This window comes from Choristoneura fumiferana, chromosome Z, assembly GCF_025370935.1.
Source record: "Choristoneura fumiferana chromosome Z, NRCan_CFum_1, whole genome shotgun sequence".
NCBI classification, from domain to species: Eukaryota; Metazoa; Arthropoda; class Insecta; order Lepidoptera; family Tortricidae; genus Choristoneura; species Choristoneura fumiferana.
Genome location: NC_133472.1, coordinates 34727221 through 34752039, shown reverse-complemented (window position 1 = coordinate 34752039; position 24819 = coordinate 34727221). Strand labels below are relative to the sequence as shown.

The 24819-nt window shown below is 35.7% G+C and overlaps 1 protein-coding gene across 1 annotated transcript in view; it reads left to right on the top strand.

Moving 5' to 3' along the window:
• Nucleotides 1-24819, top strand: part of bma (SCY1-like protein bma) — a 167102-nt gene that overhangs the window by 67452 nt on the left and 74831 nt on the right. The window lies entirely within an intron of this gene.

The following is a 24819-nucleotide window of genomic DNA, read 5'->3' as shown; positions in this document are numbered from 1 at the left end:
CCTTTGTACTTATCAATTTCTTTTTTTGTGTAATTTTGTGTAACATTTTTGTATTTCCTTTTTGTACAATAAAGAGTATAAACAAACAACCAAACAAATTTATAAATCGCCAGTGGAAAGCCAATTCATCTAAGCGACATTTTTTTTTAAATTGAGTTATGAACAGTCAAGGGCATAAATATATGTTCGTTACCAAGACGTCAAAAATACCTAAGTATACCTACACTTTTATGCTACTGAGAAAATGGTTGATATATACATAAATATATGTATTTTACGCTATGGTTGTACCTATAGATATGTATTGCCTGTACAATCAAGGAAATTAAATCACTACCCAGGGTGCAACCTTTGTGCTACTAATGTCATATTGACATTCCATACATCTGCTAAAGAAATCATGTCAAAAATTATTATGAAAAGGTTTCACCCTGGAACGTACATTAATTTCTTTGATACAATACTGTACATGTTCGGAAACAGTGAATTCCTCTCTGTCGTTTGAGCTATGTTTCAAATTTTTCGCAAAAATGGCGCTTAGATCAATTAGCCTTTCAATCGTCGAAATGTAACGTGATAGTTAATCAATAATCGTAAAGGTTCTAAAGTTACATTAATTTAATTTTATAAATTACATCGCCTTGCTCGAAGTTTAAAATGTTTCGCGGAACTTATTTTGGCTCCTGCGGACCACTGATAGTCAGTGTACCGCGGTTTATAGAAATCAAATCAAACTGCAGATGTGCAAGTTGCAGAAAGTTTCCAAAAAAGTTGGAAAAGTTCTCGGAAATTTCTGGAAATTTCACAAGAAATATAGGAAATTTAAATTTAAGAAACGGAAAGTTTCAATCCCCATACAAAATTGTGAGAAGTTTCCGAAATTTTCTGGCACATCAGTAACTAACTAGAAACAATTTGTAGCATCCATTTGACAAGTTGTATTTTAAAATATCTTTTAAGGTTTGACTAGCTTTATTTTAAAAATTAGGAAACAAATTATATTTTTAATTTAGCTTCTTAAGTTAATCAGACGTATTGGTGATCATTATTGATGATGCGTATTGGTGTAATCTTCCTTATTTTATCTAACTCAAATTTCAATGTACGTTATTGATTACCACAAAAATGTAAGAAATGTTGGCTCTCGGGTTACAATTAAATTTCACCATGTTAGTATGAAGAAATAAGTAATAAAACCACTATTTTTTGCCCAGTACAAAGTTTACCGCACTTATAAATTAAGAATAGGCAATACACTTGTACAGTTAGAAGCATAATTAATAATGCCCATTGCGCATATGCGGGCTTGCTCGCAATCATCTCGCAATCACTATTTTTATTTGTCAAACCATTTAGGATGGCGGTTGTAAGAGATGCTGAATGTGATTGTAATTGCCAGCTAGTTAGACAATACGACCGCAGCAGGGCTACTCCGAAACTCGAAACTGAAGTTCGTGTCGTGCGGCCCCTCTCGCTCTCGTATCAAACAGTGTAAGTGTCAGAGGGACCGCACGACACGAACTTCGAGTTTCGAGTTTCGGAGTAGCCCAGCTGGTCCTCACCACCCGTAAACAAAATTCGTAGCTACCACCTCTATTTTCTACAACCGCTCTGGCGAAAACTCATCTCTATTCAAACTAAGCTGCATATTTAATCCTATTACATTACACTGAAGAGTCTCCTTGACCTTTTTGTATTTTGCTGAAAAACTTAACATCATTTTATAGTGATAAAGATAATAATAAAGATCACCTTGCGTGCGTTCAGAAGATTTACCTCTCCTCTAGCTGTCAAATAAGCATTAATACTCCATATTACCTACATATTGTAAACATATCCTAAACGACATATATTTATTTTAAATAGTATGAATTACTAGCTATTGACCGCAACTTTGTCTGTATTATGCGGGTGCTTTTCACCTATCCGAGATATAAAGTAGCTAAATATATTAACACATTCAGTACCAAGAAGCCGCTAGGCGAGTTCTCTGTTCGTAGGCAGTTTTCGCTACAAAGCGGTACGCGCTACGAGATAGATTTGTGAGACCTTTCAGACATTACCAATTACATACAAAGAGTTTACCTTTCATTTGTACATAAGGTAGTAACTATATACTTGTCAAAAAAAACAAATTAATTGACTTCATGTAATAATATGTATACTAGGCACGAGAAAGTACCTATCCTCTTGAAATAGAACAAAAGAAATCCGCATACCATTTCAAAATAAATATTTGGACAGGATAAATAAAATGTTTTCTTGGTCTTACGCATTATTCGAGTAGGGAGAGATTCTAAGCATTTCGTATTTAAGGTTAGTTGGGGTAGTTTTTAGGATTCTGTTTATGTGAACCCACTTTTGTTTACCGTTTATCTATGTATTTGTCCGTTCGTCTGATCGAGAAAAATCCAACCCTATTGGGTGGGGTATCGTTGCATAGGTCTTTTAAAACCGTTAGGGGCTTGCTAAGATGATTTTTCGATTCAGTGATTTGTTTGCGAAATATTCAACTTTAAAGTGCAAATTTTCATTAAAATCGAGCGTCCCTGGTAGTAAGGTACAAGGAAAACTATACTTAACGGTTAAGTTTTCTTGAGAATTATTTGTATTTTAAGAGCAGATAGCAGCCTAAGGTATAAAATATACCTAAACTTGGAAGGTTCCGTACAAAATACGAAATCCTTAGAAAAATATTCGCATTATTTATACAAATATCGAACTTGGCAGTCCGGTCCTCATTTTTTTTGTCTTCGATATTCGTATCTCACTAATATTATAAATGCCAAAGTTTGTAAGTCTGTTAGTTTGTTGGTTTGTTTGTTTGCGTGTTTGTTTGTTACTCTATCACATCAAAACAGCTGAACCGATTTAGATAGTAGAAGTACACAGATAGTTTGAGTTACGGGGAAGGACATAGGATAGTTTTTATCCCGGAAAATTAAATCGTTCCCGCGGGATAAAGATAAACGAATTATACGCGGACGGAGTCGCGGGTAACAGGCTAGTTACGTGAGTGTCTACTCGTGACCACGGCAACTGTAACGTTGCCGAAACGTCGAGGTAAATATTACTTGTGTAATAATAGCGTGACAAGTCCCGTTTGTGGTATATTGACTAACAGGCTAGTTGTTTAATAAAGCACACCTTTGCAGCATTCACTTGTCTATTACAATACAATTTTAATCCATTTATATCATAAAATATCTTGGGTATTAGTTAGGTTTGGCGCCAATATTTCATCAAAGTAATTATAACTTAGGATTAGGATGGCGGTAAATAGGCTTTGATCAGAAGTTATATCAGTTAATTAAAGCAGCATGGGCCCGATGCTTACCTTGACTTGTCAGATTACCATGCTTTACCCGAATTAGAGGGCGTGAGACCTCCCACAAAACGAGATAGTGGCGCTGCGATCTAATTCCCATCAAACATAACACGGGGTATTCTACATACCCACACCCTGTACTTCAAGTAGGTACACTTCTTTAACTGGGGTGAGCCAGCATTAAATATACATCTTTTATTAAGACTTGTTGGAATTTCTGTTTTAAAAATACGTTTTTAGGGTTCAGTATATAAAATAGCAAAAAAAAAAAATTTTAGTAGCCTATTCTGTCCCACTGCTGAGCAAAGGCCTCCCCCCGATACTTTCACTGCTCTCTGTCCCCTGTATACAAGGGCCAGTCCTGCAAGAAGCAGTCTGCCCAAAAAAACCCAAGCCAAAAAAATCTTGGCCAAAAAACACTTTCGAAAAATTCAGAGTAGTGATTATTGTATAATACACGATGATTTTAAATCGGTGAACAGTATTTTTTTTTAAATGTACCTAATTGATAAATTTTGAAGTGGCAGATATACATGGAACCAGACCGATCAAAATCATAACTAATTTAACAGAAGGTACGGTCGAGTTCATAAACTGTGAGCAAAAATTTGCTTCTACGTCGTTACGTAGAGTCGTGGTCAGATATTTTTTATCAAATTTTTGCTCACAAGTTTATGAACTCGACTGTACGTGGCCTTTGCAAGTTAACGAATAGGTAATTAATTAGTAATACTCGTAGTCAATAGAAATCAAAACTTAATAATAAATACTGCCCCATATTATTACGGAATTCTGCACGCACTCAGCTGGTTTATCTGCATTACCTTTAACAAGATAAGAAATAGTTTAGTGATGACGATAACCAATAAATTATATCCAACTTTACGCAAAATAGACAATTCGTTTCATTTTATTTCTCTGGGTTGCGATCAAATTCCAATACAATATGATTCCGGGATTAGAATCCTTAAGATGACTAAAAATACCACCACCATCAGAATACCCTAAAAATAGGTTTTTTATAGGAGGATCGTGGGTTCGAACCCTGGCTCGCACCTCTGAGTTTTTCGAAATTCATGTGCGGAATTACATTTGAAATTTACCACGAGCTTTACGGTGAACGAAAACATCGTGAGGAAACCTGCACAAATCTGCGAAGCAATTTAATGATGTGTGTGAAGTTCCCAATCCGCACTGGGCCCGCGTGGGAACTACTGCCCAAGCCCTCTCATTCAGAGGGGAGGCCTATGCCCTGCAGTGGGACGTATATAAGCTGGGATGATGAGGTTTTTTGAATAAGATAAACTGACCCTGAGAAAAATGAAGTTAATCGATGAGGTCTCCTTTTGACATTTTTGACCCTACAATTCTGACGTACAAAAATAATATATAGGTATTATAATAGTTGAGTATATACTCAACTCTCTACGATATTTTGTAACAGTTTGAACGGAAACAACAAATCACCGAAAAACGAAAAAAAAGCTCTTAAGTGGCCCAGCCATTTTCGGGAATTTCGAAATCAGCTTCGAATTACTTGGGAGGCGCAAAGATACAGCTCTAAAACCCAAGGGGATTTTCTAATGCTCGGCATGTTATTTCCGAAAATGTTATTGTTACTGCTATTGTTACTGTTTTGAAAAATAGAACAATAGTACAGGTGAAAAACTTAAGTATATGACTTAAGTATGTGGAAAACGTAAGTAGTAGTAACGTGTCCGTATAAATAACTTAACGTTTCAAATTTTGACAATGTTTTAAGCTCCATAATACACTCTGTACTCTACTACAAACAACAGGTCATTTACTTAAGTTTTTCATCTCTATACCCACTTACCTGGCTGTATTAAGAAAACACGTATTTAGGTATTTATTTTCTTCTGCGTGGTGTCTTTTCGCATTTCCTTTCACTGATGTGATCGCAGTTGATTCGTCCTTCCTTCCTTCAGTGAGTAATGTGATGTGACCTTCCGAGTTAATTTTGACCTACGAGTAGGTATATTCCGGTTTTAGCGGATTAGCAATATGTACTGTTACACAGTTACACGGAATGGTGAGCTCGAAGTTTCGATGGAGGTATTTACTTTATTTTCTAAACAAAGACACCGTTTAAATTTTGCTTCATAACTCAAAAAATCATTGAAAACGTTGACAAAAGAATATTTTGACAGCTATTGTTTCGATTTTTTTTGCTCAAAATTTTAATGATAAATTCACTGATTGTTCTAATTAACTGTAAGGATCAAACGTTAGCAAGATGTTTCAAATGATAAATGGTAAATTTTAGCTCCAAAGTATTATAGTGTTATTGTCTAAAAAATAATACCTCATAGTTGTGTTTTTGTGTATCCTTGAACTCAGTGAGAAAGACCATTTATAATACCTGAGTTTAAATCCGATTACTCCCGCAAGCAGTCCACAATTGTAGGAGTTTAATCTTCTTAAATATATTTATTTACTTTTGTATAAATACAGAATTCTCGCTCACATAATATACATCTAAATACGTGCTTATTTCAAGAAGGCAGCTATTGTTAAAAGCCATCAGAAATTTCAGTTGAATTTTATTAAACAATTGTTTAATTTCAATTTATGCTTTCGAAAGCTTCTTAGTTATTACTTCGTGACACATCCTTTGTGGTAAAATGGAAATGTAACTAAACTTTTTGTTCATTTCGAACAAACAAAACAAGATGATCACATTAAAAGTATATACCAGACGGTGTTATTGTAGAGCTGAGTTATCAAAAATTTTAACGTGAATCCGCGTTGTAATATAATTGATTTATATTGTTAAAGGTACACTCTATTACCGTTCAAGTTGTTATGTTAGGATGATCCTAAGGAAAATAACCGCCCAAGTGTTAGTCGGAGCCGTGCACCAAGGGCTCCGTACATCACTAAAAAATCAAACTGACTAGGTCTAACTACCTGTTCAAGTTCATTCAGTACAGCCGTACCTAAACAATACGGTTGTTCATTATTAAAATATGTAGATACACGGGTCACTCACGTATTATTATTGGTCGTGGCTCCTGCTCAAGTTGAGCTCGAAAGGAAAGCCAACCATGAACTGCACTCCAGCGCTATTGTTGCTCAACTACTCGCTGCGGCCGTCGACAGTCAAAAACTAACCTCGTTTTCATAACAAATACTGTCAACTCTACTCGGTTTATGAAATTTGGTCGATTAAAATGACGATTGATCAATCGTTATTCGAGTACTCCGTTGATTAATTTAATCGTGACTAAATTAATCGCGATTAATTTAGTGACGATTGATTGTTCAATCGATTGAATAGTTGATTTAAAAATTAATCGATTAATGCCCATCTCTGCTTCGTAGTATAGGGCCAGGGCCCCGGTTGTCCAGCCTCCTCAAGGTATGTGTGCCATCAGTCTCGTGGAAATATTCCGGCCAGTCTCCTCTATGTAATCGTTAAGTAGAGCCAGGTGATTATTCCGTAAATATAACAAATATCGGAAAACTTTAAACTTATATGTTAAGGACGAAGTGATTAATGAGGGCAAAGTGAATAATGACAAGCTGTTCCGGGACAACTGATAATTATTATGTGAACTTCATTATTTATCACATTGTCCGGTCATTATGAATATTGCTACATGATTGTTGGCAATTTGATTACAACAGATTTTTGGGCAACTAAAGTCTAATTAATTCAATCGAAAAGTTAGCTGCGACGACGAGCGCAGCGAGGAAGAGCGTGTTAGGTTCAACTTGACTATGACCAAAATAAAGCGAGCGAAGCAAAGCGTGCAGCGGCAGCGGCCGGCGAGTGCCAGAATTGAATTCTACCGTTATAAATAACTTACTTTTCAGATTTTGACAGATATTTAATTATATAGGTAAATGCACATGAAAATGTACATGCAAAACGAAGGAATTTTATGTCAAAAATAAAAAAAATAGTAATCATTGAAGGATATATTTTTATTACCCTGCCCAAAAGGTGATAGTCATTATGTATAATGCCTGGGCAATATAATTATTTGAATAGTTATTATAATATTGCCATCTCATATTGGTCATTTATTATATCAATATGCATTATGCAATGAAAACAATGAATAGAAACACTAACATATACAGCTAGTGTTGTAGTTCTGATAAGTGTTCCATTAGTATATCTACGAGTATATAATATATTAAGATTATTATTTTACTATAATATCATTCATCATCATCATCATCAACCATCATCATCATATAAATAAATAAATATCAATAAATATCACGGGACAATTCACACCAATTGACCTAGTCCCAAAGTAAGCTTAGCAAAGCTTGTGTTATGGGCACTAAGCAACGGATAAATATAATTATGTAAATATAGATACATACTTAAACACCCAAGATCCAAAAACAAAAATTCGTATTTTTCATACAAATATCTGCCCCGACACGGGAATCGAACCCGGGACCTCAAACTTCGTAGTCAGATTCTCTAACCAATAGGCCATCTGGTCGTCTAAATATAATAATATATCAGCCATAATATATAACATACCAGCTAAAGGACGTCCACTGTTGGACACAGGCCTCCCCCATAGACCTCCAGTTGCCTCGGTTGGCAGCGGCCTGCATCCACCGTGAACCCGCGACTTTAACCAGATAATAATCATCATCGATATCATTTAGGTAGAGTCGATAAGTGAGAAGTCACTATGACAGATTACAAATGCCACGAAAATTCCGGGCTCCTTTCCGAATTCCTAGGGTTTTGTTTTGTTTTCGTTTTATAATTATCTGTAACGTTTAGTCGGTTAAACACACGAACTTGACACGAACCTCAAACTTGGAATGATATTTAATAGAAGTACTACTGCATATCTGCTTATCAACACATAATAAAAAAACTGGTCAAGAGCATATCGGGCCGTGCTCAGTATATCACAATAGGCGGACTTAAAATACGGCTTTTTTAGTTAGATAGGTACTAACTATTATAGTTTAAAGGCTAAAAACGGGCCCCATAGCTCACGCTTAAAGTACAGCCTACAGCATGGTGGCCGTTACAAATCGTGTGGAACATCGCAAATAGAATAAATTTTATTTGTACCCAGCTGCCTGGAGATATTGTGTTTGAAACTATGGTTTTTTGAGCATAATGAAAATACTCACTAGGTTAATTACACAAATAGTTTTATCTATATAAATCTATGTAAATGAAAATAAATCGTAAAATGTGTCGCTAAGCGCAAAACTTGGAACGGCTGGACGGATTTCACTTATTATTTTTTTGTTGTGTTCGTTATGGTCAGGAGAAAGTTTTTATGGAAGAAAATTTAGAAATAGTGAAACGGGGGTGAATCCTCGGGCAACAGCTAGTTACAATTTTTTTTTTAATAATATACTAAACTCGCAGCGAGTTGTTCATGACACTGACGGCGCAACACTGATCGCGTCTGTATTAAATTAAGCCGAGGCGAAGAGACGGGTCGGAGTGAAAGAGACCGATTGTAAAGTTTATCCTTTTCTAAGTTAGAAAGGTCTGTGTTTTACTGAATAGTGGATAAATAATGTCTCAAAGAGACGTTTTATGACAATAACTCAAAACTCGTAAATTTTGAATTAGGTCACTATAGTCCTGAAGGTGCGATATCTTTCTTTTGTAGCCTTGCAGCGAGTGCAGTAGAGTCTGGGAAACGCTCGTAAGAATAATCTAATAAAATGCGACCATTTCCTACATTTAGAACGGGTCATGACCTTGCTGCCTCTTTTCTTATGAATTTATTATATTTTCCTCGTTCAAATCATAAACACGCTGTTTATGCGCTATTTTATTGGGGCCTTTCAAAGAGTTCACGCTTTTTTTCCATTTTCTTATTTTCGTAATAAAACAGAGATGGCAATCTGAGAATTTAATAATTAAGGTGATTTTGCTACTTTTTTTTTGGTATTGAAATCCGATTAAATACAAATTACACATGAATAATGATGAATTGAGAACCTTCACCTTTTTTAAAGTCGCTCATAAATAATATTCCTTTTCGGGTTTTTTGATGCCAACAACTCATTGACTGAATTTCTTTTCATTTATTTTTCCATCGCCTTCGGTCCATTGGTATTTATTGGAAGTTATTGCTTGACTACCAGACAACAAATACAAATTCAATTTAAGTACTACCTACTCTTAACTCGTATCTCGTAATACTTACAATATTGATAAATACGAACATTATCCCCACCGAATATGTTTATTAAATGATATTGTTATCCGTTACACTCACGTCTTAAACCGAGTTTAGCTCGACATGTTTCGGGCTATTTCGTAGCCCTTCTTCTCAGGAGCACGTGACTCGGCGGCTGCCGCAACACGCACACTACGCGCCACCGCTCTGCTCGCGCGGACTCAGACCCTCTTTACTAATGTCATTAAATTCTTACAGCCTTATTCATAAAAAGTTAGAGCCTCCTTGAAGGCTCCTTGAAGGCCCGATGCTAAAAAACATGATTCATAAACGTCTGTTAGCGCTAATCAGTCGATCAAGGCTCTGCTAAAGTTAGAGGACCGTAGACCCTCCTTTATCTCTCTGCTAAGTCACAAAATGGCCGCCACAAGTTTGAACAGCTGACTTTGACTAGAGCAAAAAACCATAGGTACCGAAGATATTTATAGTGAAGGCAGGGCTACGCAGATTTAAAAAAAAAACAGGAAAATTTATTTTCAGGAATTTGTATTTAAAAATCCTCTAAATTAGCAACAATAAATTAACAATAAATATGAAAAAAAATAAGGATGATTAACATAATTATGGCTTTTTGCACAACATAAACATGCGCTTTTTTTTTCCCTGGTAATTTGCTGTCACTGCTGTCAATTTTTTTTTTAAATTATCGATTAGGCCATTTTTTGTCTTTGATTTGTCAAGGTGGCCAACATAACGCGTCTAATCCGTCTATCAGCAGCTCAACAACTAGCAGACTGCTAGCAAGCGTTTATGAATCATACTTCTTGACAACCGTCTAACAAGCTTAATCAGTCTGCTAAGTAACAGACCGATCAAACCTCAATTAAGGTTTTTTTATGAATAAGGCTGTTAGTCCGTAGAATTCTGACGTTTCTTGGTATTGTGGAACCAGTGGAAAAAACGTTCCTAAGATATGTGGTGAGAAATGCGAAGAAAAATAAATGTAGAACATATATCTTGCAGCTGAAATACAATGATTTACAATCATTTTTGTATATTGTTTGTTAAAATATACTTGGTTTAATTTTAAATTGCACAATTTAGACATAATAAATAATATATTTTTTCTGTGGAAAAAAAGTCATTGTCGGTATCACTTTGACGATTATCGTATATTACTACTACTACTACGGACTAATTTTATATTTTTAAATTTAATCAACATGCCATTTATGTCGTAAAACGTAAATCCATTATTAAAAAATCTTAGAAAATAAAATATACAAAACACATTCGTAGCAGAACTGAAAACTTAAGCTGTCAACTGTCTTTTTTTCATCAAAGTATAAAAGAAAATGTACGCCATGGTTGATAACTAGGGATGGCGATTCTTCCGTAAAAAAAATGATTTTTAAATCGATTCGAGTCGATCTAAGCATCGTTTTTTCTCAAAAAAACTCACACAATAATCGAGGTCTAAAAGATCGATTTCACAAAATTTTAACATGGCTGAAGTAAAAGAATAGGAGACTCCAAGGTGTAAATAAAATTACTGCGACAGAATGGCAAGGTTGTATACCACATACAATAAAAGAAGAAGACAAATTATGCAACCTTGACCATTTAATAGATAGTGCCTACGATAAATTTGCGATACGGGTCGGGGAAAATGATGACAGTGACAGCTATTTTTATACAGATGATGATGATGATTCTGATGGTAATAAATAAAACATTTTCACAACTTTTGTTTTATTTATTTCTAGTGCCTATATAAAGTTGACTTGTAAAGTGTTCAACTTAGAAGTATTTGGTCTATTGCCTTAAACATTAAATTTTCCATACTCGCTGAAAAATAGAATTATTAAAAAATACCGAGCTTTTATCATACATTAAAAAGACCTCTTTATCCTTCTGTACTTCTTTCTTTCGTGACCATATTACTAACTTACGTACACTAGGTACGCGCCTACACCTCTCATCGTAATTATTGTAATGAGTTTTTTTTTTGACAGCTTTTTGCCTTTTTGATAATAGTAAGTCGACTAACAACGGCCTGACAACAAGTTTGATTAAATGATATGTCATTCTGCCAATAATAAGTCCAGAGAAAAAAGTTCCTTACTCCTGAAACGTCAAATTATGACAGTTGTCAGAATTCTACGGACTAAAAAATTTGAGTATAGGCAGATTTCAATGAATTAAAATTTGACGTGGTGTTTTAACAAATCTGGCTTAATAGATGTCAGTGTCTCCGTTTAAGTATACTCTTTTCTGCAAATAGCGATATCTTTTAAATTATTTATGGGACTTCTAAATATTTAAAAAAAAATCACTTGTCATGCTCTTCAAATGTTACTTTAGTCTCTGCATATCGGGACTAAAGCTCCTTCTTATTCTCTAGAGATTCAAGTATTTTTTTAACTTACGTTGTAAAACCCTAAACAGCCAACACGGTGTTTGTGAATGAAGGTTTTTTAGGGTGTGGAAATAACCTCAAAATGCCAACTGTGCATAAATATTTTAAAAAAACATGATTTAGTTTCGTGAAACACAGTTAATGATTACAAATTTGAATCTATTCAATTATATTAAGGATTAATTAATTGTATTATGCATAGTCCAATTAGTTTTAAAATAGTTTTAATTTTTAAACTGTTGGCTAAATATGCAAGCATTTAAAACGTCACTTCATAAATAATAAAAGAAAAGAAAAAACCGGGCAACAATTTTTTTTCTATTTGAATTTTAAACAGATGGCTTGTCCATTAGTCGAGCGTACATTTTTAAAAAGTAATATTGTAATTTTGAACAGAACATTGTTGTTTTTCCTCACATTCAAAGTGAAAAGTAGAGTCACGTAGAGTGTTTATCGCGAGACTAAACAACCATAATGCCACTCGAACTATAGCCACCCTCGCTCTACTCGGGTGGCTAAACATCTCGTGTCATTATGGCTTGTTTTAGTCCCTTGTTGAACAATCTACTATAAAGAAAGGTAAAAATACTTATTCGTTACTTTACATACAAGTGTTAAAAGAAACAGAAACAAATTACCATAAAGTGTTTTTGGGAGTGCCGTGTTTGTGGTGTATTATTTAATCTATGGAGCCAGTGCACGATAACCTACTCGGGTTTATCAAATTTTTATTGGTTTTGTTTGAGAGCAATCAGCGATTTGATTCAATAAGGCAATATGACAACTTCACTGTTCCCGTCGTAACAAAGTCATCAGCGTTCTATCTCCATTAGCATTAAATTAGATTGTATCAAACTGAATTATACACGTGCGGCAGTCTAGATTCTGAGTAAATCTAATTAACGCCAAGTTACGGTCCAGCTTGACAGTCTGGCCGGAACCCTTTCGATGCCTGTTGCCTTTTATTTTATAACTAGCGAGCAAGTGGTGTTAATTATGAGCGAGCGTAGCCAGGCTGTTGCTGTCAAGGGTTAGTGCTATTCTTTTGTCCCAATCCCCTCTGACGTTCCTCAAGGATCTCACCTCGGACCTTTATTTTTAATTTTGTTGTATTTTGTTTTTCCTCTTCTAAATTGTCTGCTCTATACCGATGATAAGAAATTTTTTGATGTAATCAGAACTAGTCAAGGTTGCAAAGCTTTACAAGATGATTTGAACCGGCTTAGCTAGTATTGTGGTTGCAATCATTTGACTTTAAATGTAAGTAAATGTCATGTCAATACTTTTACAAGAAAAAGGAATAAAATTATTAGTGACTATTTTATAAATAATGTGATATTGGAGCGAATGAATGTTACTAAGGATTTAGGAGTTTATCTTAACAATGAACTGTCGTTCCGGAATCACGTGGAGAACATCACTTCCAAGGATTACCAGGTTCTGGGCTTTGTGTTGAGAGTTGGTAAGGAATTTGAGGAAACAAGTACTATGGAATTTCTCTTTAATTCACTAGTTAGGCACATCTTGGAATACTCGTCTTCTGTTTGGAATCCGCAATACAGTGTGCACATAAACTCACTGAAACAGATCCAAAATAAACTATTCAAGCATTTAAATTATAAAGCATCTCATTCTCGCCAGAACTTAGATAGCACACATAAGTATTGTCTCCCTCGAAGCCGACGCGCTTAGAAAAATCAGTTATTTTTATTCAAATTGATATCTGGTCTTAATGCTTCTCCCTATCTTCCGGGTGAAATATAGGGTTTAAAGTTCCTCGAATTAATAGTCGCCGAACTAATAATTTATTTCGAGTCCCCTTTTCTCGAACCAATTATGTAAGCAAAACAATGGTTTTGTAAGTAGAGCATGTAAAATGTATAATTGATCATTTTCTGAAGCAGAAGTATTTAATGTTTGTCTGCTTAGATTTAAAGTTTCTATTTTATGTTTAGTTAATGGTTAACTTCATTTTATTATTTTAGTATACAATTCTCCGACTTTCTCTCTAATGTTGTTTAGAATATTATGTACAAATGTGGATACACCAAGCCACTTTAATTTTTATGTATTATCTGACGCTAGCATCTTTATTGGTTAATGTTAGATATAAGTTTGTTAGATCTAAGTTAAATTATACCGTTTGTGCCCAAATAAACATTAAAAGATTAAAAGCTTTGAAGCATTTTGGCTTTTAACTGTAACTGTTATAATGAGATGGTTGGATCAATTTGATTTCATAACCCTGTAAAGATTTTCATCTTAATTTTTAATTCGAGATGATAACCCCTTTTTGACATCGTACACTTTGAACACGACCGATTGGAAACACTAGATTTAGCTCGCGACTGCAGCTGCAAAAATATTTTCACTTCTCATGCTCGTAAGGTTCGTGTTTATGCTGGATCTAGGTGACACAAAATGATTTTTTATGCTCTAGCGCACAAACTAAAATCTTTGCTGTGTGTACCTAATTTTTTCTTTTTTCGGCATATCACGATATGCCTGGTATAGAGCTAGGAATATCGACGAATGCGTTGCTCTAATCGATCTGCCGTATTGTTTCCCAGGCACGTCGTGATATGCCTGGCCAGCTTTTTGGCATATCATGCAATGGCGGCATTTCACGATATGCCTAGGAATTTCGTGCGTAATCTGGCGGATTTTACGATTGGCCGCCGACATACATACCAAATTTCATCCAAATCCGTCCAGACGTTTCAGCGTGAAGGAGTAACAAACATACTCACTCACTCACTCACACAAATGTTCGCATTTATAATATTAGTAGGATTTATAGTAAATACTCGTAGTTCGATGCATACATTCAAAATGATTTAATAAACCTCGGAAAACGTAATAATTGTATTGAAATTTGAGACTTGTTAGAAAATATCGTATTAAAGGAGTCCTAAAGGTTTTTGCCAAGTCACTAGTGCCTCAAGGAAACATAATGGGTTTCATAGACTAATGAATGATGGAGAAGCACAAAATAACAATATTAAATCTTTTCGTCGGTGGATATCAAGTCTTTTCAACCTTCGCCAAATAAGCCAAGGATATTTTTAATTTTCCTGTTTATTATCCCTTTCAGCACGAAGTTTTTTTTTATAAAATAGAGATTATTAATACTGTTTCCTTAGCCTTTGGGTTATATTTAATGAGGCAAAAATACAAAAATAAATTTCACCCTTATTTACCCCCTTTAAAACCCCCCCGCACGATCGTGTCATAGCGTTTTGATCCAACTGAAGTATGTGTTCTAATTGGTCGTAGTTGTACGATAATTATAAATGAAAATATGGGCGAATCAAATAAAAATAAGTTTAATTCACTTTTTGGTACAATAATACTGATCAATGTATGAATGCGAGTATAACAAAAATCACGTAACATTATTTTTTCTCACAGAATAAGGCTTGTTGATCTAGACTGACGTTGACGAGATTGTGCTTCAATGATAAATGGCGATGCATAGACGACCACGGCTGCATAGACGACCACGAGAAGATCGGTCGTGGCTTGAGGTAGATGTTAAATTGTGTGGACTAGATTCGGGCTTAAATAGTAACTGATTTTGAACATCTTCGTCTGAAGAGGTAGATCCCCCGCCTTCTTTATCATACTGGAGGAACTGATCTTTCAGGTCTGATTCGTCAAAATCAGATAGGTTGCCATCGCCAATTATTTGTACTACTAAATCAGACGTTAAAGGCCCTAAAACCAATAAAAAGTTTTTTTTAATTCTTATTTATCGCCGTTCATCCTAACCACCACGATCGTGCTTTATAACTTCACTGCAACCTAAAAACTAAAAACTTAACTGTTTCACTCTAATTACAAATATGAATAAAAACTACAACGAGTACTTTAACATAAACAAACATTAAAACATACATTAATGATTAACACGTAAAGTAAAAAAAATACCTACTTAGTACTCCGCCGTCCATCACGAACACGTCCATACTTGTCGCGACCTGCACTGGTCCCATTGTCACCAAGTCAAGACCTGATGATGGGATCCTAGGGAAATCAAGGGCAAACTTCAAATTTTATAGGCACACCTACGTGCTAGTTGTGTTTTCTGTTCTTTGCTTTTAAATACGTATTCAGTAGTTTAATTTTTAATAAACTTTTTCTTATTTTATTTCGAAAAGTTTGTTTTCCTTCTAACGATCCCACATTTTTGTATTTTGTTCCCGCGCCTATACATTCAGTCATCCTGTTCACGTGACGGAGGACGCGCTCGCGCCGGTCGCGGCAGGTTGATTCAGCAACGAATTTGTCCACGCAGCTTTAGTATTATTTCAATATTTTTGTATGAATAATAGTATATTTTTGTTATATGTTACATTCTTACTGATATAAACTTTTACTCGGATGGGTTTTTTTATTGTGTTTAGTGAGTTTTTAGGGAATTTAGATGCTACGGTTCTAACTCAATATCGACTTATATCTCACATCTAAACGAGTAATTATGTGGAGTATATGTGGGTAGTTGTTGCTGTGATAGTATTATGAATAATACTGCTAGATATTATTATCCTCAATTGATTTGAGAGCTTTTTCTTCATTTAGATTAGTAAAAACCTACGAGCATGTAAAATCCTTCTGTGCAAAACTTCGAGGAAGTTCAATCATCTCGAGAAACATCACCTGACCCTTATAGTGATGACGGTTAGTTTTAGCTTAGATGCCGACTACAACCCAGGAGGAGACGAAGGTTCCAGCGCGAGCAGCGTCGGTAATATCTCCGTAGGTGCACCAAGCACTGTCTACGGAGATATTACTAACGCTGCTCGCGCTTCGTCTCCTCCTGGGCTGTAGTCTGCATCTGATCTGAGATGATTGAACTTCCTCGAAGACATGCGTAGAAGCATTTAATACGTGCTTGTAGTTTTTTATCCATCTAAAACAAAAAAAAACCATTTGCCATTTTCTTATTTTATAATGTAGCATGATTTTGTGACACAACGTCATTTAACGGTTCGATCTTGTTGCCGAGATATAACGTTGCTTTATTCTTTTAGTATTACGTTACATCACATTGTGACACAACTTCAATGAGGGCTATCGTTTTTTGTCTCACTAGATGGCGCACTGTTGCGTGAGGTTTTTAAGTGTGGCTTTCAGAGTCTGTTATTACGGGCGTTAAAACAAAGTTTAGATTAAAATCATATTTAAAACACCTTAAAACCGTATCATAAAAATATCCAGCAACCACAGCGTTGCTAAGTCCCGTTTTGTTCGGAAAAAAGGGAGGACAAAAGTTTCCGAAAGACAAAACTGTCTCAAAACACAGACATTCATTGCCCCGTAACGCATAATTGCCATAATTAATTTCAGGTTATGCAAAATATTCACAAAATTATTCTAATTATAAATAAACCCGCGTAGCTCACCCAAAAACTATGAGATTTGACATTTCGGAGACCTCACGCTACACTAGCGCCTCTAGCGGCGAATTCATTCGCGATAGCCCTCATTGACGTTTCGATTATGTTGCCGTAATATGACGTTGCTACGTTATTGTAGTATTATGTTACATCACTATGTGACACACGTCACTTGACGATTCGATAATATTGTCGTGATATGACGTTGTTATGAATAATGTATAATTACAATATCAGTTGTACGGTAGAACGTCTATAAACGGTGACGATTAATTCCGCATGCGCCGTAACGCTAATTATATCTGTATAGAGTCAAAGCTCAACTTGTAATGACGAGACGTCTCATTGTATGGAAAAAGTTGTGCGAAATCGCATTGACCAAAAATTTTAGGCGTACGCGCGAACGTGTTAAGATAAATAGCGGTACGACACGAATAAAAGTTGCGGTTTTTTACGTAATATTTTGAGTAGAGTATTTTGCTGTGAAATTAGTAATTTTTATGTGAATCCGGATTTTTTGGATAAAAAGGACTTTTTTTGATGTGAATACTACCCTTTTTATAATAGCCACATTGAGCGAAAGAAAATTGACGTAAAAAATCGGGTACACTACATAAATATGAAAAACTAAATTCCGAAAGTCAGAATATTATAATTCTGAATGTTTTAAAACTCCTAATATGACTATCTAATCCGATTTTTATAAATCCGAAAATTAAAAATGTTAAAGGTCTAAAATTACAATTTTCATAATTCCGAATTTTAATACACTGAACAATAAGAATTCCGACTGAATAATAATCCGAAATGTCAAAAATATGAATTCCGATTACTAAAATACCGATTTTCAAAATTCCGAATATCATTACACCGATCAGCAATAACTTACCCGACTTCTAAACGTAAGCTATGTAGGTAAGATTGGTCTAAAAAAGTAGTAACTGTTATTCATTTTGAGCAATGTAACCCAAGGTCGACGGAGCTCCGCTTTGCGGAGCTCCTATTCCGCGCAGTTGAGGCGCTTTTCGCCTTGACGCAATTCTAACCTAACCTAATCTAACTATGCGGGCTAATTTACCTAAATTGATTGATATTAATTCGAGGTTCGAAATTCAAGATTCCGATTATTAGAACCACGAAGTTCATTTTGCCGAATGTCATATTTCCGAATTAGCGATGTCATTTCGGAAATTTAATAATCTGAATACTGTACTTCGGGCCAATAACATATCGTGTTTTTCATTCTTCGTAGCTTTACAAATCGGATATTAAAAAATCAATATTTTGAAATTTGGAAAAATAAATTTCGTGCTTTTAAATAATCGGAATTATATGTCTTAGGAATTGTGACAATCGGAGTTTTGAAAATTGGAATTAGCAAATTCGAAATGAAATATTTCGGAGTATTTGGGTGTTCCCAAAAAATTGATTAAAATATGCGCAGTTAGTCGAAGTTATTCCGTTTCAGTGTGCGTTTTTTTCAGTATTTTTGACTCGGCTTGATTTTTGAACTTTATTCTTACTCACCTGTTAACTTTGGCTCGTATTTTTGAACTTTAATTGTGCTTGTAATTTGAATTTGTACGTAGTCCGTGCTTAAAATTGCCTTAACCGACTGAACAGACGCGACAAATGGTCGTGCAACTCTAGGTATACGAGTATTTCGAATCAATCAATCGCGAGTATTCAGAATAATAGGCCTCTCCTCTCTGTGACCCAGGTGCAAAAACGCATGGCTTCTGCACTTAAAATTAACCCCTCAACTGTCAGTTGCATTTAAAAAGTACTTAATTTGTAATAGCTGCAGGCCTAAAGGCTCCCAATATTCCATAATATGTATTGGTTTTATCAAAAGAAATCAGAAGTTAAATTGATTCAATTAAGTAGCCTTTCAAAAAATTCATAATCGCTAAACTTGATATTGTCTTAGCCTCATCATTACAAACATCAATATGCACGTATCAAATAAAAAATCTAATATTAGGTACTTTAATAGTAAGGAATTCTTCTTAATAATTGAACGCATTCTTTAATAAAACTGACCGTAGGAAAAGAAAAACCGAGACGGCCATAAAGTTGTATTCGTGGAAAGAGTCTGAATACTTGAGGGTCTTTAGTTTCGTTTAGTTTGAAAAGATTTTTCGTTTGTGATATTGCGACTTTGAGACGTTCTTATTAATTAAAGTCTGTTAAGGTTTTCTTTTGCGATTTATTTTCTTTACCGATGCACACAAAAAGGCCATTAAGTATTATAAAAAATTTATAACAAAAAATTTAACCGAATAACCGAAAAAACCATGAAAATAATTTTCTACCAGTCTGAAGTCGGTGCCTCAGCATGAGCCAGCAGGAGTGGACCTATAGTCGTCTACCTCACCTACATACTATATATTGGGCTTCAATCACACTGACCGGTTTTTGTAGTCGGTTCAATTTTTTGTTATATTTTTTTTCTCACGCTTTTTGGTGTAAACGATCTAAAATACAATAGTTTAATGTCAACTGCTCGCCACCTTTTACGAAAGATTGCTTTTTCCGATGCAAATGACGTTCATTATTGAGGAGTCCTGGTGGTTCACCACCCGTTCCATTTTACCATGTGCATTACGATGAGCATAAATTGCTTAGCAACTGTGTTTAAGTAATTTAAATTCAACCCGTGAAGTACTTGTTATTGAGTAGTAACTCCGTTAGTCAAATGTGGTCTTCATCATCAGTTCCACTTCAAATGATGTAGTCTCTGCCTACGCCGCCGGCAAAGAGGCGTGATTTTATGTATGTATGTAAATGCACGAGTTACTACTAAATACATCAAAATTATCATAGGTATACCTAGTGCCATCCACGAAGACGCGTGATTTTGTCAAAATTAGACATATATGACATCGTAATAAGAACCACGGCACGCGTCATCGTGAATGACTCTACCTATATCCCTACAATATTTGAAAAGTTCCCTCAATTTCCTTAGGATCCAAACATCAGGTCCTGATTTAGTGCTTATAGGATCTAATTGAAGGCATTCCTAAACGAACGAAAAAAAACTTTTCAAATCGGTTCATATGTTAATGACGGAGTTCTGAGGTAACAAACATTAAAAAAACAACCGAATTGAACCCCTCCTCCTTTTTTGAAGTCGGTTAAAAAACATTGTAAAGTAAGTAAATAAATAAATAATTTACAGCGTTTATATAACTCGTAACGTTTTCTATATAATGTAGGTACGCAGTCAAGTGCAAAGCACATTAAGTTCCACAAGTGAATTAAGGTCGTGTATACTCGTACGACGGTGGGTTAGGTGATAGTATTTAATCGTGTTTTTTCGTACCTTGGAGGCGTTTTCAGCAGGCTGAAATACTGTTTCAGGCCGTTTCAGAGGATGCTCTATCACATATTAGTTTATCAAAATTTCAGCCAAGTTGCCGTCGTTTTCAGGCGCCTGAAACATGTTTTCAGTCCGTTTCAGGCCACCCTCTATCCGATGACGCCATAACCTGAAAACCCGTTTTCAGGCGTTTATGGGCCTTATGGGCCTCTTGAAGTACATTTCAGTACATGGCGAAATTTTCAATAGGAGTGAAAGAGATAGCACGATTAGAAAGAGACAGCTATACTGAGAACATTCGAGAAGGTGTGTGACAAGGATGCCTATATGTGTGAGAGCGACAGACAGATGATCCCAATATTCTAGTAACTGTGGTGACAGAGATAGCACATGAAAGAGACAGACACTCTACTCGTTTCCGGAACATTCGAGATGTAGGTATGATATCCTAGCTGGACTGTTCTCGAACTTTGTGGACCGATTCACTGGGGTATATAAGCCGGGCGAGCTTGCGACGGAGTCAGTTTTCGAATGCGATACCGAGAGATAAACATCGAAGAGAATCAAAGCGACTAGTAAGTGAGTTTTAGAGTGCGAAATTACTGTGAACTGTTTTTAAGTGTTTTGTAAAGTTAAGTAACAGTGTGAAAATAAATCCTACTCTTATTCATCGATGTTAAAAGTGCTTTTCAATCACGAACCTGCCCCACAAACGTAACAATATTTTTGTAACTTTGGCGGTGTCGATATCTTTGCACTTGACTGTACGTCAAAAGTTGGCTTCAAATCTTGCCAGTCTAAATTCATTCACTTCTAGTGATCGTTTTGACTTAAAATTTTGTACGGATATGTAGTATCTACCATTAGCCAAATAAATGGTCTATAAATTTTTAAACAAGTTCCTATCAAACGAATATGTCGCTAAAGATAAACTTTCAAGTTGACAGTCACCTCTACTAGCATTATTGTTTTATGACATGCAAACGATTATGAACTTTAGGGTGGTAGATCACATATTTGGCTGATGGTACCTATGAATGACAATGCAACTATAATATGTACATACAAACGTTAAAGTAGCAACTTATTTTACAATTATTTATTTTGTTAAATCCCGAACTTTGCCTTTTTTTCATTAGGGCAACTGCAAAGCGTTCGAAAGGATTACAGATTTTAATTAATAAGTAAATAGGTAGGTGCACGGCGTTCACTTAAAAGCGAAACGAGAACTGAGTAACCCCTTCCAAACATCGAAATCCGAAACTTTAAATAAATACGCACACCCTTCAGTAGGGAATGGCCTTGTCATGTGTGCACCCGACACGCTCTCGACCTCCTTTTATTTAACGCAACGGAAAACATAAAATTGAAACATAAAACGTTGTATTTAATTGATCAACGATCAGGGAAATGTAAACTGATTATTGAAGTCTTTGAAAAGCCGTAATCCCAGTATAAACACAGTAGTCAATTCCAAACAACATGCTAAATTTAAACTCTTTCAGTCGGGCCCGTCTGCTCAACCCTAGCCGGTGAAATTACTGGCAATTCCCGTGGTGTTGCAGATGTCTATGGGTGATGTTGATCTCTTACCATCAGGGGACCCACTTGCTCGTTTTCCATCCAGTCGAATAAAAAAAAACCCTGCTTATGTGGCCAGAGTATGGACAAGAAAGTGCAACAATGTGTTGCAATCAGCGCGCGCTGGCTTAATAGCAATTGGGCGCATCGTTAGAAGATTAGTTTTGGGCTATACTTTACCGTGGTCCTAATGGAGGCGTGGTTGGGTCGACGGGGTACTGTGCCGCGGCAACCACCTCCTATTAACGACTGTGGAACCACTACGGCCCTTAGTAGCCGCAATTAAGCGGGCATTTAGAACAACGCTCGCTTTAGTCCTAGCTGATACTCTTCAAAAGGTTTTTTTTTCAGCTTACTGTTGTTTAATTTTTTTTGGTGATCGTGTTTTTATTGTGAAATCTTATTTAACGCATTCACTGCCACCCGACTTCCACAGGTGCCTCCGACGCACATGTGCGTTCAAAATGTATGAAAAGTTATGACATCGGCACTGGGCGAAGTCCCGAAAACGCATATATACGTCGGTGGCAGTGAATGCAACAATTTTACTCGCGTATACCTATTGGATTTTTTTGGGCGTCTCAATGCTATATAGCAAAGTATACATATATGCAATTAGAGATATTCATAAGTGGTTTTTATCTAACAGCCTAAATTAAATAGTTATTTTGACTCTGACTTCGAGAAAACTTGTTAAATAAAGCTACATTTAATAGATACCTATACATTTTTACGAGAAAATTTTAAGTAAGTATAACTGTTTATAAACACTACCTACAACATACTTTCATAATAATTAAGATTAGTAGGTAATTTTGGTTGTAAATGCTATTCTATAATAGGGACAGTCGAACCCACTAATTTATGTACTTGTGTGGAATCTTTTAATAATCAATTTCACTATTATTATCTTAACATAAGTATGGGATTTCAACATGATATTAGTATAGCACAAAGGTCCCACTCTGGTAGGTACATGATTTAGTTTGTTCGACTATCCATACTTAGTATTATTTAAGCGCATTTTACAATAGTTAAAATTTTATTAACGTTGGACTACAGACTTTAAATAATCAGTAGCAAAATTACGCACATAAATTACTTGTAATGTTTTTATTAGAGGATTCCCGTGTAATTGAACCGGCGGCAGCGACAACACGTTGACACGCTTTCTGCAAATTAAACGTTTGAAGTACCTAACGGCAACTAAGCCGATTCAAAGGATGGGGAAAGGTCGTTAATATTAAGAAATGCTGACTAAACACGAAATAGAATGAGCTGTTAATTTACTGCGAACGTTACACGGTGCGGTTGTATTCAAATACCGATTGTGTCGTGCAAATTTAATAGCGTGCAGCTGCAGCGACAAGTTTGACGCTGATTTGTAGTCAGCGAATGGGAAAGAAGAAAGAACTTGTTCAGATAGCGCAGAGTTGCCAAAGTTTTTTTTTTATCGTAGACCACTTTCTAAGTTCGCATCCGCATTTATATTGCATTCACTTTTCTCGCTGGCAGAACAGCTAACTACATCTAAATAAAAATTGAGCAACCGTACAATGAAATAAAAACCGGTGATCGTCTCATATCGGGAGCTACAAGTGTCCCTGCCCCGGCACGACCGAGTTGCGTCCTGATACAGACCCGCCCCCCCCTTGCGGGCACCACGCACCCTACCTCCCCCGACCTCGAATTTAGGGATCGGTCGCCTGTACGCCTTACATGAATTCGCTATAGACATTATTTATCTCATTGTGTGCCGACTAAAGTCAACCAGTCTTGGTACCAACTCACAGAAACCATAGAATTTGGGATATCGATGAATGTGTTCGCAAATGGGCTAAGCTTTTACGAGTACATACATCACTCAAGATGTTTTTACCTCTGAAACGATATCTAAAATTTGTAGTAACTCCTTCAGCAGCATAATTATTTTAGTAAGTCGTGTACATCGAGGGTTCGGTTTTTCTTAATGTCTCACCAAACTCAAGTGGTAGAATATTGCATAAAAAATTAAAAGACTTTGCAACTATTGTCTGTAATTCTTCTAACCATTACGGCTATCAAGCACAGGCTGGAATTAATTCAATTTCCAGACCCAACTAATGAAAAATAAAATAAAAGCGTGACCTGTGATTGTAATATTTTCTATGTACACCTATCTATTATGTATTAGACAATGCATTAGACTATGCTTAAATTTGAACGACATCATTAAATTGAACTTCCTGTTAAATTGAGATAGTACTTATATAGAAGTGGCTCGCAATTTAACGTTTCCCGGGTTAAATTTGTAGGATTGATTAACTACTAAGGAGCAGGTTTAATGACGAGGCAAGCTTCAGCGCACTTGTGCCTCGCTTAGCACCAGCCCAGCTTGACTTATTACTTGAGCATGCGGTGAAGTACGAATACTTTTACCCGCTGCATAAAATTTAATTAAGACTAAATATTTATCCACGTCTCTGAGCAAGGCAAGGCCAACTTGATTTCGCCCGACTCTTTGAAAATAAATTCCTTGAATTTACCCTACTGTCATACGTAAATAATAAGTTATTCGTTCTTAATATAACATAGCAATCTTACTACGAGTATATAACATATGTAAATGCGAAAAA